This window comes from Mus musculus, chromosome 10 (genome assembly GCF_000001635.26).
Source record: "Mus musculus strain C57BL/6J chromosome 10, GRCm38.p6 C57BL/6J".
In the NCBI taxonomy this organism is placed as follows: domain Eukaryota; kingdom Metazoa; phylum Chordata; class Mammalia; order Rodentia; family Muridae; genus Mus; species Mus musculus.
Genome location: NC_000076.6, coordinates 119092307 through 119109968, shown reverse-complemented (window position 1 = coordinate 119109968; position 17662 = coordinate 119092307). Strand labels below are relative to the sequence as shown.

General features: G+C 45.9%; 1 long non-coding RNA gene across 1 annotated transcript; it reads right to left on the bottom strand.

The window, feature by feature from the left end:
- Positions 1-6861: 6861 nt before the first annotated feature.
- Positions 6862-17064, bottom strand: 1700064J06Rik (RIKEN cDNA 1700064J06 gene). Its single transcript, NR_045348.1, has 4 exons — positions 17036-17064; positions 16167-16207; positions 14283-14371; positions 6862-7088 (listed from the first exon to the last, which is right to left on the bottom strand). It is a non-coding gene; the product is annotated as an RIKEN cDNA 1700064J06 gene (long non-coding RNA).
- Between the last annotated feature and the right edge of the window lie 598 nt (positions 17065-17662).

Here is a 17662-nt window from a genome sequence, read left to right as displayed (position 1 = left end):
AACTTGGATTTTATTTGTGACCAACACTTGGAGTTTGATAACGTCTGAACTATTCTGAAGAAAATCAGACAAGATGAGTCTATAGATCAGTGCCTGGATGTCACGATAACGTTAAAACATTGTAAGCTTTCCTCATTCTTATTTTAGCATGTGTCACATGGAGATCAGCTTACAGATTGGGACTGAGTTTCAGGGAGCTCTAACTTAGACTGTCAGAGTCAAAAAGCTTCCCTAAAAGAGATGCCTTTTGCATTTTGTGATTTTGAAGGGCAACAAGGTGGGAAGGAGAATTCTAGAGCAAGGGAATCCAGAGGCTCAGCACGCCTGGAGTGTGGGCCGGAGTGTGTGGACACGTAGGTGCTGATCAAGGTGAGGTGTTTGGGCAAAGTCTGTGTTATCTCAGGTCTTCTTTTTGGCAAGGGGCAGCAGCTCTAGAGAGAGTTTAAACACGGCGGCTTGGTCAGAGTCAAGCTGTTCAGACCCCTTGAGAGAATAACAGTGTATCAGAGATGAGTTAGTTTGTTCAGGCTCCTGCAGCATAATACTACAGGGTGGGTCTAGGCTCCGCCCTACAGTTACCTGGCAACAGTCAAGTGTGCCTGACTCACTATAGAAAGGACTGCTTGCCCCCTCCTGTCTTTCTTGCTTTCTGGCTCCTGCTCCTTCTCTCTCCCATCCCCCGACCCCCATGGACTCATGGCTGGCCTCTACTCCTCTACTCTCTTGGCCTTTCTCTGTCTCTACTACCTTCTCAACTCCCCCTCTCATGCTCTGAATAAACTAAACTCTGTTCTATACTATTCCCGCAGAGGCACCCCACTCCCCCACACCTTACCACACCTCCACCACACACATTCCTTCTCTCTTTATTTTTATAAAAATAAATGGGTAGCTTATGGATAAGAGGAAATTGTTCTCTAAGTTTGGAGGCTGAGAAGATCAACCCCGGGGATTGGTGTCTGATGAGGCTAGATGGCTTCTTCTCACTGGATCCATGATAGAGGAAACTCTTAAACTTCATAAGTAGGGTATTAATCCCAGGCCAAGGGAGTCCACCCTCCTCACTTAATCACCCCGGGAAAGTCCCAACCTACACATGTCATCTTGCTGATCAAGACTTTAAGGTACAATTAGTGTGGTGAGCGGGAAGGGGGCGACAAAGGTGTTCAGAACAAGCCACTGGTATAAACGTGAGATCCGGGAAAGCAGTTAATGACTGTCACAAAAAAAAAAAAAAAAAAAAAAGCAAAAACAAAACAAAACAAAACAAAACAAAACAAAACAACAACAACAAAAAAAAACAGGCAGTTCAAGCTGTGAAGTACCTGCGGTGAAAGAGAAGACAACGCAAAGAATGAAGGGAGTGATGCTGGGTTTCTGTAGAGTGAGGCTGAGTCTGAAGGATTGGGAAAGCCTCTCCAGGTGCTATATATGTTGATCTTCACTCTACAGCAGGCAAAGAATACCTTCTTTGTTTCCGGCCAAAGGACCTTACTCCTCAGGGAAGTTTCCTAGCAGAGACTGCAAGTGGGTTTTCCAAGTCCTTCAGAGGCTCTGCCAAGACTTTTTTTAACCTGTGTTTTTACACCTGTCTTTCTTCTCCATTAAATGTTCCATTTATGGAACCAAATGATTACCAAACACCTTAGTTCCAGAAGACAAGAAGGGAGACTAGTTCCCCTTTCAAAAGGCGGGGGGGTGGGGGTGGGGGTGGGGGTGGAGGGTGGGGGTGGGTAGTAAACACAATGTTACAAAACTTAGTTATACCCCTCGCTCCCCTTAAAGGCTAGTATCTCATGGAAAATTCTGTTAGATAGAACAATACCGGGAAGCTGGAGTCATCTCATTGTCAGCGTTTGGATTTTGTTTTGTTTGGTAAATGTTGAGACAAAAGGAGGCGGTGTCTTGTTTTTCTCAGCTGGCACATCTGGTCCTGCACCCTAGGCAGCTTCATTGAGGAGTAGAACAGGGTTGCATGCCTGCCTGGCCCTTCAGTTCTAACTCTGTGCTGAGAACTGGAGAGCCAGCTTTAAGCATCTGTAGCAGCGTCCTGACTGTGTAGCCAGGGTCAGCCTGACCTGTGCAGAAATTAAGTGGGGAAGGACGAATGCAGAGTCCTGCCCAGATCGCCTCACATCCCTGTAAGGGCAGTCATTTCCCATTCGCACTGGGCAGAAAGAGGCACAGTTTAGAAATGATGGCTCTGTCTTCTGAGGTGGACCTTCTCCATCTTCCCTTCCTTCTGGCCTTAGAGGGCAGCCAAAGAAAAAAACCTGTTCATATTTGATAAACAAGGCCTATTCCCTAGCAGGGTTTCTGGATCACTGGTGTAAGGCTGCTGCGGTCACAAATGAGGACTCGGGCTCAGTAGGTCTGAGTGTAGCTTCTCTGGGAGGCCAGTGGAGAGTGTGTGGCCCACACGCTGAGTGGCAAGGGTAGTTCATGTACTCTCAGACTTTTAGCCTGTCTGAGATTGCCCAGACCTAGTCCCCACACAACTGTATTTCTAGTAGATCTAATTTAGCAGGCCTGCCATGAAGCAAGGCAATCTTCTATCTCAACCAGTATCTTTAAGAGTGTGTGTGTGGGAAATTCAGTCTCCACTGAAACAGTGGTGGCAGCTATTCAAGCCAAGATGGCTGCACCCCCATGGGGGATTCGTGATGATTGTTAATGGGCTGAGGCTCTGTGGTCCTCATTACCTTCTTTTCCTTTTCTGCAGCAGGAGGGCCCTCCTTAGAGGCAGACTGCTTGCTTTTCAATTTCCCAACTAGACATCTACTGCTTGCGAGTCACCATGCCTGTGCTGGCTATCCCGATAGAGCAGGAGAGGGCGCTTCAGCGTTACTGCCTAAAATGAAGACAATTCTCTTACATAATTACAGGACCGGTTTCCAAATCAGAAAATTAGCCTTGATATAGGAGCACACTCTGATCTAGAGACTGCTTTCAAGTTTCTCTAGTTGTCCTTATCATTTTCTTTAAAGCACATTCACACACACACACACACACACACACACACACACACACACACACACGTACACACACACAAATCAAGCCAGAGTCCAGATGTTTAACTTTTTCAGGGTAATCTAGACCTAAGATGTCAGGAGACAGTAGAACGTGGCAACAATTTGTTTCTCCTGGGGTGAATGACACCTCTGGAGAGATTTAAGGTAGAATTTCTAGAAACCACAGTGCTAGTTCCTGCTGTGGTCCAGTACATACAACCCAAGTCCCAGCTTCTCTCTTCCTCTCCTGCAGGGAGCCATGGAGTTAGCCTGGTCTAGCTGCCTTGAGAGGCATGCGTCATAGGTAGTTCAGGTTAGAGTCCCCAGCAGTCCCCGATACTGTGTGCCTTTCAGTTCCCAAGAAACCAGTGCACTCCCTCAGGCAGGGAAACACTCCAGCTACTTTGTTTCTCTGTATGTTCCCTCAGAAGTGAAGGAAGCATGGACACTTGGCAAAAATAAATAGTGTACCCTGTATAGCTTGCAAACGTCATTGCATCCTGGCAACGATTACTGTATCGATCCTGGCAGTTACAGTTATATTCTCTTTCTGATAAGGGTATAAAAAGTCTGATTGCTCTCACTAAAGTTGTCACAGTGTTGCTGTGGCCAGTCCAGCCAGAGTCTGGTGTTTGGTTTAATTCCTGGACTGTTAGACTTCTGTCTAAACTCCACCCCACAATTACCTGACCACAGTCAGGTATGCTCCTCCCCATAGTTACCTGGCAACAGTCAGGTAAGCCTGGCCCACTATAAAAGGGGCTGCTTGCTCCCCTCTTCTCTCTCTTGCACTCTTGTCTCTCTCTCTCCCCATTCCCTCCTCCCTTCTACATGTTCATGGCTGGCCTCTACTTCTCCTCTCTCTCCCTCTCTGTGCCTTTCTCTGCCTCTGCTACCCTCTTAACTCCCATCCCCATGCCCTGAATAAACTCTATTCTATACTATACTGTCGTGTGGTTGGTCCCTCAGGGGTAAGGGATGCCTTGGCATGGGCCCGCTAGGCACCCCCTTCCCCCATACCTCACCACACCCCCAATAGACCATATTCTTATACTTCTTTATCTTTTTATAAACACATCACTAACAGTATTAGGTAACCTTAGTTCAGTAAATAATTGAGGGAGGTTACACTCTCCTATACTTTTTGCTGTGTCCTTGAAGGCTGAGGCTCCCACAGCTGCTGCTCCAGCCTGTCCGTGGCTTCCTTTGTTCCCTCCCAGAATCCTCTTCTTTGCCAGGGAGCACAATCACAGTTGGTTATTATCCCCACAATTCTGGCCGTCCATCATCTGCACAGATAAATGGGTAAATGCTGGGTGTCCGTGCCAGGTGGGTTGGTGAGCTTTTTAAGCTTGTTAAACACAGGACCAAATATTGCTTTCATGAGTACTCACTTTGGTGTTGTGGAACTGGCCTGCGCCAAAGATTGTGACCACACGGTGAAGGTGGTGGTTGCTGGAACTGGGCAACACTCCCAACGAAAACAGCAGCTGCTGTCACTCCAACAACTTTTGGATGAGTTGTGACCCGAAGAAGCTGCCTGTCTCCAGAAAGACTTTCTTTCTTCTGGCTGGGTAGAAGCTGGCAACTGGATGTCAGATGTCTGACTTTACTGTGAAATGAATCCAAGCCAGCACAGTGGGAGTAAACAAGGACTCTCACCTGCCCTAACCTAAGCAGCACACAGTCCTTGCCCCTTGGTGTCACACATAAGTATGGCTGAATCCGTGATGACGAAATGTGTATCAGGATTCAGATGGATTTAGAAAAGCAGTACTGAGTACACTCTGTGTACTGCGCTCTGCCTTAAAAGAGTCTGGGGCCTCACCTCCCAGCCAAATACACATCACTGCAAGTGATATGAATGGCACATGTGGTAAATAAAAGCTAGCTTATCACTACAAGTGGTCGGCTTAAGGGTCCCAGGCACATGACTAGGGCAGCTGTTTACTTCCAGGAGAGGGGTAAACACTCTGACACTTTTAGAGCTCTTCTTGTTCTTTTTTTGTTGTTGTTGTTGTTTTTTGTTTTTTAATTGTGCATGTGTCATCATCACAGTCCTGACATGTAACGACACCGGTATACAGGATAAGTGACGTGACCTCATGATGCCTAACTCACTTCTTGTGGGTGCTTAGACTCTTAATTGTCCCATCAAAATATCAGTAGCAACACATGTTTTCAAACAGTGGGGGGACACGATACAGGCATGGCTGTGAAATAAGATTAATGATCATATTCTTTATTTCAGGATAATGTTTTCATTCCCAAAGTTTCTGCTTTGATCCATTTTTGCTATCATGTCTGTAATGTTGCCTCCTTCTCCCTCTCCTTGGCAGCATCTCAACTACAATGCACTCTTTATTTGTTCTTTGTTTTTTTTTCTTTCTTTCTTTCTTCCTTCCTTTCTTCCTTTCCCTTCCCTTCCCTTCCTTCCCTTCCGTTCCCTTCCCTCTCTCCCTCTCTCTCTCTCCCTCCCTCCCTCCCTCCCTCCCTCCCTCCCTCCTTCTTTCTTTCTTTCTTTCTTTCTTTCTTTCTTTCTTTCTTTCTTTCTTTCTTTCTTTCGACAGAGTTTCTCTGTGTAGCCCTGGCTGTTCTGGAACTCACTCTGTAGACCAGGCTGGCCTTGAACTCAGAAACCCACCTGCCTCTGTCTCCCAGGTGCTGGGATTAAAGCATACACCACCACTGCCTGGCTTGTTTTTCTACTTTTCAGACTTGCTTTCGATCCAAGATTTTCACACTTGTTCTGTCTTGTCTGTAACAGTCCTCTGGTGTGTATGTATCTGTGTGTGTGTTTTTTGTGTGTAACAATGTGATTGCTCCCTTGTGTTTTAGTTGGGTTTTACTGATATGAACAGACACCATGACCAAGGCAACTCTTATAAGGACAGTGTTTAATTGGGGCTGGCTTACAGGTTCAGAGGTTCAGTCCATTATCATCAAGGTGGGAGCATGGCAGCATCCAGGAAGGCATGATGCAGGAGGAACTGAGAGTTCTACATCTTGTTCCAAAGGCAAACAGGAGACTGACTTGCAGGCAGCTAGGATGAGGGTCTCAAAGCCCACACCCACAGTGATATACTTCCTCAAAGAAGGCCACACCCACTCCAACAAGGCCACACCTCCTAACAGGGCCCAGCATATTCAACCCACCACACCTTGCCTCCTCTCAGCATAATTTGCTGTGGTCACTCCCACCAGCACACTGCAATCTCAGCATTCCTTGCTGGCATTGCTGTTTCTTCACCACACTCACCTCAGTGAGCTCTGCACGGAACTGTGTGTTTGCAGCCTGTGAGTTCTTAGTAGTCAAGTTTTTCTCTGCTGTGCTTTAAGCTGGGGAACTACATCTGTCATAGAGTAAGTCCTCACTCAGGATTGGTATCTGCTGCGACACAGTGAAGTTGGTACAATGCTTGCCTAGTGTGTATAAAGCCAGGTTTGATGGCCCAGCATTCTATACATTGGGCATGGTGGTGCACACCTGTAATCCCAGCACTGTGGAAGTTAGGCAGGAGGATAAGAAGTTCAAGACTGTCCTCAAGGTGCATAGCGAGTTCAAGGCCAACCTGGGGTATCTGAAATCCTGCGGAATGGATGCATACATTTAACTTCTGTAGCTGATCTTTACTTTGCTATTTAGCTATTGGTGCAGGAAGTCAGAGTTTGCCTCCTCTGAGAATAAGGAGGTCTCACAATGCATACATAATGTAATGCTTTGCATTTGTTTTCTAGGAAATTTCCTCAGTGAGCACTATTAAGGAAAGCTGTCTCTCAGCACTGCAAAAGGATACTTACTGGGAAAACCAATTAGCTTCAACTGAAAAACAGGACATAAGACTCCAAGGAAATTGAAAACCAAAGAACAGAAGTTCTATATTAGCAGGAGTTACTTCAGGAGACAGCTTGCTGTCTACAGAAACACGTCGCAGAGGGAACTCTTGTGGTAAAGTTCCTCTTCTCAAGATGGGGTTCAGTATTGCAGCTCAGGGACCTTAGTCTTGTCCATGCCTGTCCTCAGGTCTGGAGGAGTCTGACTCATGTGGTCAAGTTAAGCAGAGATGGAAGAACATTCTAGAATAGGAATAATAAAGTACAGTCTGAGAAATGATTCAGTTACAGAGATCAGGACTCCCTTCCACCTGTCCAGGACAGCATCTTCTCTCCCTGTTGGTATATGGGTGTGGGACACAGATGACATCGAGAGTTTTGTAGCTGAACGTAGAATATGGTCATGTGAATACTTAACTACTTCCTGTTAGACCAGTCTCTCACTGAGGGGAGAGACTGGATCCTTTTCTCCACAAGATCAATTGGCAGTTGGTCATCCCAACCATTTGCTTAGTGTGTGACATATATGTCACATGTATGTATGTGTAAATGTAACTTTTATTCACCTGATATAATTGTCATCTCTGAGGCTTACTGCTTCTGTCTGTAAAACTTGGCCTCTGTACAATCTAATCTAGGCCTAGAATGTTCTCAGTCTTTGAGACTTGCTGCTGAGTAAGCTCACCCTTTCTAGCTCTTTCTGAACTCTGGTTGGCTGGTTCAACTCAGCTGTTCTAGCTCAAAACTCTTCTCCACAGTAACTGATTCAATCTGGCTTATCTTGCTTTTTCTGAATTGCTCTGCTTAATCTCAAACTAACTCTGACAATCTGTTCTAATCTTTTGGCACCTTTTCATTCTCTAACTCGTTCTGTCTTTATCTGTGTCTAGCTTGTTTTCTCTTCCAACCATCTCTATAAAACTCTCCCTGTAAAACAGCCCTCTCCCTCTTCCTGCCCTACCTCTTAAGTCACCTCCCTTTCCTCTCTCTTCTCATGAGAGTTGGGCATATACTATTCTGTCAAATCTTTCTCTGATTCATCACTTTGTCTGCTACTCATCACTTCAAACATGGGTGTTTTCTTCTACTAACTAATTTTACCTTCATTGTTTGGGATTAAAGACGTGTACTAAGGCTGAACCACACCATAAACAGAAATAGGGTTTTTTTTTTTCCTAGTAAATAACACACTCTTAGGGTTCACAATGTGATCGAATATTCTGCAACATACGTGTATGTCTACATATGTATTTATGTATATGGGAGCCAAAAGGCAATGTTAGGTTTTGTCTTAGTCAAGTTTCTATTGCTGCAACAAAACACCATGAGCAAAATGTAAGTTGGGGAGAAATGGTTTATTCAGCTTACCCTTCCACATTGCTGTTGATCACTGAAGGAAGTCAGGACAGGAACTCACACCGGGAAGGGACCTAGAAGCAGGAGCTGATGCAGAGGCCATGAAGTGGTGCTGCTTACCAGCTTGCTTCCCATGGTTTGTTCAGCCTGCTTTTTTTATAGAACTCAGAACTCCCAGCCCAGGGATGGGACCACCCACAATAGGCTGATCCCTCTCCCATCAGTCACTAATTGATAACATGCCTTATAGCTTGATCTCATGGACCCATTTCCTCAGCCGAGGCTCCTCCTCCTCTGATGACTCTAGCTTGCATCAAGTTGACATACAAAACCAGCCAGTACAACTATCTTACTTGATTCTTCTCCCCTTATCCTATGCAGCAGGGCCTCTCACTGAACCTTTAACTCATTGATTTGTCTAGAATGGCAAACAGCAAGCCCCAGGATCCTCATTAGTGCTAGGAGTATGGGAGTACCTCACCATCCCTGGCTTTTTATGTGGGGGCTGGAGATCCAAACTTGGGTTCTCTTGCTTGAATAGCAAGTGCCTTGTTAGCAGCACCAACTTCCCAGCTTCCAGAGCCATTCTTTTTATTCTGGTCTGCCAGTCAGTTATTGGCAGCAGCACAGAGCTGGGTTCTGCTCTGGTTCTGAGCTGCTCTGCCCTTTTAGGTAAATAAGAGCCCATCTTTAAGCCCACTGCTGACCTGTTGATTTAGGAGCAGCCTTGCAATTTATCTTATCCACTGGCATCTCCCTCACGGCTTCCAAGACCTTCTGTGGTTTCTAATTAATTGCAATAAAGACGTTGTCACCTTTGCTTCTCTCCTGTGTCATCTCAATGGTTCTGGAAAAGAGCACGTCTTCCTTTAGGATTGTGTGTATGTGACTGCAGAGTGCATGATGCTATTAAGAGCTGTGCCCTTTCTGTACCTAATGCCTGGGCACAGGTTGCATGGAGCCAGGGTACTGAATGCCAAACACTTTCTTCAAGAGACATCTAGTGGGACTGATGACAAGAATTGTCACTCTGAATTCTGCATGCTCATGGCTAGCCGATTCAGTGCCAACAATGACCTCTAGTGTTCTGCAGAGAGCAGACCTCGTTAGTGGTGCTGACGTTCTCAAATGCCGGTTCTCATTTTCCATGCGTCAAACAGGGGTGAGCTGTCCCTCCCAGCCTGCCATGCCACACACATGGGATTTCTGCCTCTGTGCTTTAAAGTAAGGGTGGCTTCAATGGAGCCTTGAGGACCGTGAGCTGTGGCCCAGGACGCTGAATGTCACCGTCTAAGTACCCAGCACTGCGGCTGCTGTTAATTACCAGGGATGGCCCTGTTAGTTTTCTCTGTGTGATTCAGATGAAGCATCTGAGACATCGGGAGGTTAAATCATCACACGTAGGTAGCTCCAAGGTGGAGAGATGTGACCAACATTAACGTCACACCTCTAGTTCCAAATTGGAAGGGCCAAGTATACGCTAGCTCTGTTTTTCTTGCTCTCTTCCCGCCTTCTTCCTCCTTCCTTCTTCCCCTTCCTTTTTTTCTTCCTTCCTCATTCTCTCTACCTTGCTTCTCTCCTTTCTTTTATTTCTTCCAGGTTTCGGACATGCTTGTTTAACTATACCCCCCTGGCTGGCTGCTTCTCTATCAAGGTCTCTATAAGGAAACTTCGGGCGTGGGGCTGCACTAGTGAAGTGCTTTGCTTTACACATTAAAAACCAACACAAAGGCCAGGTGTGGCAGTGCGTACTTTGAGAGACCACATCTCGGGTTCAGACTCCATCTTAGACAACCTCACCTAAGGTTGAACTCGAGTTAACTAGCAGGCTGGTACCTAGCACCAGTTTCCAGGTTACACTGTGACTAGAACCAGATTCCAGGCTATTCCCCAACAAATTTGTACCTGCAGGTTACAAGCCTGCCCCTGACACGTCACTTCCTAACAACCTCCAATCAGGAGGAAAACAGAAGTTAAGTTTATGGTTTGGCTCCCAGCACCAGCCAATTATGTTAAAAGCCACAATAGACTGTGAGGTTGTCCTCTGGGGATACACAGACACACAGACACACAGACACACACACACACACACACACACACACACACACACACCACATACACACATGCACACACACACCATATACATATATACACCACACACACATATATACACCACATATACACATATACATACCACACACACACACACACACACACACCACACACACACACCACATACACACATGCACTCACACACCACACACACATATATACCATACACACACACACATATACACACCACACATACATATACATACTATATACACCTATACTCACAACATACACACTGCACACAAATATATACACACCACATACATACATACTATACACACACATACCACAGATACACACTGCCCCGTGCTTCCCTGTTTCTCCGAGTCTCCCATCTGTGTATAGCTCAAGCTCCATACGTCTGTATGCTACGGCATCGCTCATCTGTCTGTCTTTGTTCTAGAACCTTGGCTTGGCTCTGAACCTGGCAATGGGCGAGAAATCCTTCCCTCCCCTGTACAGTACATTCCTTTCTTTGTTCTCGCCGGCTAGCAGAGGTATCTGTTTTCCATCAGGAGCTCCACATCATTTGCCACCGGCGTGGATTTCCTCTTGTCAGGATTACACGTCTAATGGCATCTTGACAAAGCAGGGGGACGTGGTGTGTTTTGTCCTGGCATTGCTGAATGATCTCCAGCAAGAAATCAAAGCAGATATTTCACATGTCACCGCGGGTAATGGCTGTTCTTGGGGGGTCTCCAGTCCTGGAAATGGATGCCAACTTTTTTTTTTCTGAATGAAAATTGTTACTCATTTTTTTTTTATCTTTTCTGATCTTAAATTATTTTGTCTGAAGATTTCCAACTCTGCTGAGCGAGTGAGCCTGACACGCGGAGGTTAAGCGACTCATCCACGCCAAGTGGAGCCTTCAGAAGCCTTTTATCTGATTATCGTGTCTGCAGTGCTTGGCTTTGCCACCACAAGCAGGGGTTCACCCTTTGAGACTTTATGCTTTGTTTCTGTTTCAGCTTTGAACTAGGACCAGGAAGGGATTCCTCAGACTTTTCAGTAAAGATGTATGATTAGATTAGGCCATAAGTGGGAGGCGGTGGCAGGTGTGGCTGAAGGGATGGGCGTTCCACAGAGATCTTTCTTTGGCATATCGACAACTCTGTCTGCCCGGAGCTGTCAGTTGGGAAATTGCTCTCCTTTCTTAGGTGGGACTGCCAAGTTCCTCGACATTTTCCCGGACTACACCGTCACATTCAGTCCTCCCCACACAGTGTTCAGACCTCAGGCAACTCAGGTTCAAGCAGAGCCATCCAGGGGTCCTCTGGAGTCACCAATAAGGGACACAATGGATGACGTGTCTTTTAGCCATGCTTGATTGTTCTTTGGGCCACACAGCTACCTTCTTTGGGAGTTGTGGAAAGGATCATCTCAGCTGGGACTGCTGACTGTTTATACCCTCTTGTGGAGGGGTGGAGAGGGTCACACGATGCTTTCCAGGTGCTCCCTTTGGGGGTGGAGCACCCACACCCCTGTATGTAACCCCTGAACAATGTTCTTTGAATCAACACAGTAAACTCAAGGGATCCCATAGTGAATTTTGGTCGGCTACAGCCTCCATATCTATTGGGACCTTAGTATATATACGGCCCGTATATTGTATATTGGGTCCTCAGGAGGAGGAGGGTTAGATATTATTTACCTCTCCCTCCTCTGCCCCAAGGAAGGTGCTTTAGCAACATGTGATCAAGGAGTCACTTAAACCTGCAGCTCTGCCCCAGCCCACAGTGTGAGCTTTAGGAAGGACGGATGCTGTACCTGAAGGTGAGCAAAGGCCCATCAATCAAATCTCCATGACGTCATTAAACCTGCTGAATCCAGACACACCTCAGCTTGAGAAGCCTGGTCCTTCATGTTTTTTAGTTGAGAGCCAGTATATTCCTCTTTGCCTCAGAGTGTTTAAGTCCGGTTTTTATCACACTACACTGAAAGTGTCCAGAGCTAATACAACCACAAATGCAGCAATTTCTAGCCCCTCTGGGAAGACGCCTTTCTGCGTCTATTGGATCCCCAGACGTCTTCAGGTCAAATTAGCCCTCATGCCAAAGTGACAGGTTTTGGGGTGTCATGTTTTATGCGTCATTTCATCAAAAAGAGAGAACAGGGAGAAACGAGGCATGGGAGGGATGAGCTCAGCCTTTAAACCTTAAAACTTAGAACACTTGAACTGTTTGGACAAACAACAAAATTCAGTGAATAATAAGTTTAACAAGATGTGCTTTCTGGTTCCAAGAAGCTTGCAGCTCAAACCATAGGAGAGGACAGTGAAACCCTTTTAGTAGGAAAGGAGAAGATGGTCAGTAGATGGACGTGGGCTTCAGTTACTTTAAGGATAATAAGGATTCTTTAAGAGCATAGCCTGCTGCTCAAGGTCCCCAGCCATTCTGCACAGTCCCTCCCAGCTCCTATGACAACGGAAGAAAAACAGACATCGCACATACATAGAGCTGTCCCTGCTGGCAAGCTAGGTATGAGGGCACCTGGGAACACTCAAGGTGGTTTGGTGTGTCAGGAACCAGAGTTTTATATTTGGGAGTCATGATTTATTTTTTAAATATAAGCTGATTATTTTGAGAATGGTGGTTTTTGGTGATATAGTTTTGTTTTTGTTTTGTTTTTGTTTTCTTCTTTTTTTAAAAAATATTTATTTATTTATTTATTTAGTACACTGTAGCTGTCTTCAGACACACCAGAAGAGGGCATCAGATCACCTGGTTGCGAGCCACCATGTGGTTGCTGGGATTTGAACTCAGGACCTCTGGAAGAGCAATCAGTGCTCTTAACTGCTGAGCCATCTCTCCAGCCCTTAAGCTGATTATTTTGAACAATACAAATCATCGTGCAGGATACTGGGATGTTGGCATGTAGTCTACCCAGATGACCAGACTAAATAACAGCTCCCTCAATGTCAACCAGACCTGTTAGAAATAACTCAACGGAAGGCCATTTGGTCAAGATGGCGCCAAGGTCCTGGATCCCTACGTAAACAGAATGAAAGTTAAGATTCTCTGGATCGGAAGCAGCTGGCTGGGTGTTCATTGCCATAGACAGAGCTAATCAATAAGGCAAAGACCTGGACTTGGCGAGGCAAACATCTCCCCTGCTTGGTTTCTCATTTGCCCCGTGAATGCTGTCCTCACCGGCAGCTTCCGTGCACCCTGCACTGCTTCTGTGTGTAGCCGCCTCATTGAGGAGTTACCTTCTGATCAAAGAAAGTCTTTACACACTAGTGTGCTTAAGTTTATTTATTTTGTATGATTTATTGATTTTATGTATGTGAATACACTGCCATTGTCCTTAGACACCCCAGAAGAGGGCATCAGATCCCATTACAGATGGTTGTGAGCCACCATGTGGTTGCTGGGAATTGAACTCAGGACCTCTGGAAGAGCAGTCAGGGCTCTTAACAGCTGAGCCATCTCTCCAGCTCAAGTTTATTATTATTTTTTTTAACACACTCACCTTGGTGAGAAAAACACAGATGCCCTCTCTCTGGGTGGGTTTCCAGTGAGATGGAGGGTATGCTAAGATGTTATACCCTGATGTGCTCATTGCTCAGATATTCCCAGACTGGCTCTGTTGACAGCACAGCCCTTGCTGTCACTATGTTCAGTTCTGATCTCTGTAAGATGGGAAGCTCAGGTCACCAAGCCTCACATGACATCATCTGTAAGGTCGTGTCAAGCATAAAGAGTAAGGCTAAGGAAGGCTGTCCTGAGGAACGTTTCAGAGACTGCCCAGACCCATACTGAGACATAACTCTTTACAACTACCTACAAGAGACTGTGGATCAGATAATTGATATCCAGTGTCTATCACAATGTTGTGCAGCAATTCTTCCATTGCCTATAGAGATTGTTAGGAAACATTCTGTCTTAGTGAGGGCTTTCATTGCTGTGAAGAGTCATTGTGACTGTGGCAACTCCTAGAAAGGGAAACATTTAGTTGGGGCTGGCTTACAGTTCAGAGGCTTAGTCCATTCTCATCATGGCGAGAAGCATGGTGGCACTCAGGCAGACATGGTGCTGGACAGGTTCTGCATCTGGATCCTCAGGCAGCAGGAGGAGAAGAGAGAGTAACTGAGCCTGGCTTGAACCTCGGAAACCTCAAAGCCACAGCCAGTGACACGCTTTCTCCATCAAGGCCACATCTAACGGCACCTGTTCCTAGGAGCCTGTGGGGGTCAGTTTTTATTCAAACCACCACATATTGCTTCGGCAAAGTTGTAGCCAGGGACCGCCAGCGGTATTTCCTGAATCCTAAAAAGGTTTCTTTTCCCCAAGGTCATGACCTCCAGAGTCCGAAGGTGTGTGAAACAATAACTTAGTCCCCCACCCTTGTGAAAACGATACCATTGTAAAAGCATGCTGGCTTCCAATCCTGTTGGCCCCATGGCTCTTCCTCATTTCCCTCAGAACCTCACAGGAAGGTTTTTCTCTGTAGCGAGAATTGCTCAGGTGGCTATTTGCTACGCGATTCAGCTTTGCGGTGGAACTGGCTTTTCTGGCTGCAGAGGCTGTATTTGAATCTCACGGGCTGTTCCCTTAGTGATTATTAGAATAATTTTGGTAACAGCAGTGGCTTCGGGAGAGACAGAACCTAATCTTTCTTTAATAAGATACTTGCATTATTCACTTAATGTAACATAGACTTTTCTTCTTCCTGGGTGTCCCTTAAGTAGGATACTTTATTGGTCATGACAGTTATCAGTACAGGTTCCATTGCTCAAGCAAAAGACAGATACTGAGATGTTATCCATCCTCCGTGGAAGTTCTCTGGTGCAGGGGTACGTGGGATACGTGGTTAGGTATTGTAGGTGAGGTACGTGAGCTACGTGGAGTACGTGTGATACGTCAGCTGCGTGGGATACATGGTTAGGTATTGTAGGTGAGGTACGTGAGCTACGTGGAGTACGTGGGATACGTCAGCTGCGTGGGGTACATGGTTAGGTAGGGTAGGTGAGGTATGTGAGCTATGTGGGTAAGTCAGGTATGTGGGGGGGTGCGTCGGGTACGTGGCATATGTGGTTAGGTAGGTTAGGTGAGGTAAATGAACTACACGGGTGGAGGGTATGTTGTTTTTTCCCAAGCTTTCTACTTTTTGGCTTATTTCTATATCGCTTCAGGTGACTTTCTTTCCTAAAGCTTAAACCAAAGTAAGTTTCTTATCGTCCTCAAATGCCGCTGCTTATAGAAAGCATTTGTGTATCTCTAATTAAAAAAAAAAGATTTGAGAAAACAAGGGACGTAATTCTTGCTGAGCACAGCAGATTTTTTTTTAAACCTAGAATTTACCGCCCTTCGTTTCTCGTGGAGATAACGTCAGCTCTCTGTTAGGGCTGGTCTCTAGAGCTTTTCTCTCCCAGGCTTCCAGATCTCATTTCCCTGGAACGCTCTCTCCCGGGTCCCTATTTCCTCCATCAGTTTAGTGTCCCCCGTTTCTCAGTCTGCTTTTAGTTGTGGGTCACCACAATATGAGGGACTGTATTAAAGGGTCACAGCACTGGGGAGGCTTTAATCTCAGTATTTTCCTCGTTGACAAAGCTTCCTAAGAAATTTCCAGCAGGTCAGTTTAGCTCTAAAGGCCTGTCATCGTGGAAGCTTTCCCTACAGTACATTCTAATCTAAAATGGAGGAGACCTGAAACCATCTCATGACACCGGGGTACAAGGCCTTTCGTACATGTGGTATACTAGCTTGTTGGTGTCGGGTTGTCATGTGACCTCACTTAGTGACATCATCAACGTCATGCGTGTCTCCAGGGAGTCATGGGCCTGGACCACACCACCAATAAGCAGCACTCGTCTTTCTTTTATGCTTTTGGCCAGCAGCTAAGACATCTTACTTAACATTGTTTCTGATCCAGATGTTTCCTGGTCTGATGGGCTGTGGATATAAAATAGACATGAAAACATTGTAAGCCCTGACATCTCTGAGGTCCCTCCATATGCATAAGTAAGGACATAGCACTCTAGAAAGTATCCCTGCTCACCTCTGCCAGTTTATCATATGGGTACTATAATGGCCCCCACATCCCTGCAGAGCAGATTGTCATTGGTGGCCTCCTGTGCTCCTCCAGTCTCTAACTCCAGCTCCTGAGAGACCAAAGCTTTTAAGTTCAGACTCCATTTTAGAGAACCTGGCTGTCAGGGTTTCTATTCCTGGACAAAACATCATGACCAAGAAGCAAATTGGGGAGGAAAGGGTTTATTCAGCTTACACTTCCATACTGCTGTTCATCACCAAGGAAGTCAAGACTGAAACTCAAGCAGGTCAGAAAGCAGGGGCTGATGCAGAGGTCATGGAGGGATGTTCTTTACTGGCTTGCTTCCCCTGGCTTGCTCAGCTTGCTCTCTTATAGAATCAAGACTACCAGCCCAGAGATGGTCCCACCCACGAGGGGACCTCCTCCCTTGATCACTAATTGAGAAAATGCCTTACAGCTGGATCTCATGGAGGCATTTCCCCAACTGTGATAACTCCCAACTGTGATAACTCCAGCCTGTGTCAAATTGACACAAAACTAGCCAGTACACTGGCCTAAGTTTGAACTCAGGTAAACTGACAGGCTGGTACCTAGCATTAGTTTCCAAGTTGCCCCACAACAAAACAGGAGCCTAGGCTCCAGTCTCTAGGCTAATCCCCAACAAGACCAGCATCTCCAGGTTATACCCTCAACAAGACCAGTGTCTCCAGGTTATTCCCCCAACAAACCTGCACTCTCAGGTCCAATCCCACCCTCTGCCTAACAACCACCAATACAGAGGGGAGCAGAAGTTAAGTCTATGATAGACTTCCAGCACCAGCCAATCATGTTAAAGGCCACAGGAGCTTTCCAATGAGATGCTTGAATAGAATAGGATAGAATAGAATAGAGTAGAATAGAATAGAATAGAATAGAATAGAATAGGAGTAGAATGTAGACCCTGTTGTGAGTTGTATCAGATTGGCTCCTGTCTTTTTTTTTTGGGGGGGGGGGGATCACGACACCTCCCTGGCACCATGCTCCTTCTTTTCTCATCATCTGTGTGTGCAGCTGTTTGAGAGCTATAAAGATAATATATGTGTACATAACAGCGATCATGTGCTGAGTGTTATTACATCGGTCACTTCCATATTAAGCTAATTAATCCTTGCAGTAGTATCCTGGGGCAGGTACTGTTTGAAAGTGAGAAACTGGAGTCTAGAGAGCTTCAGCAAGCAAAAGGTGGAGTTCTCACTCTTAATCATTTTGTCCTGTGCTTGTAGTCTTCATGTTGAGAGTGTGGACACAGACTTTGACATGAATAAGACCCAAGTTCAAATCCCAACTCACTCACTTCCTTGTCACATGACTTTGGA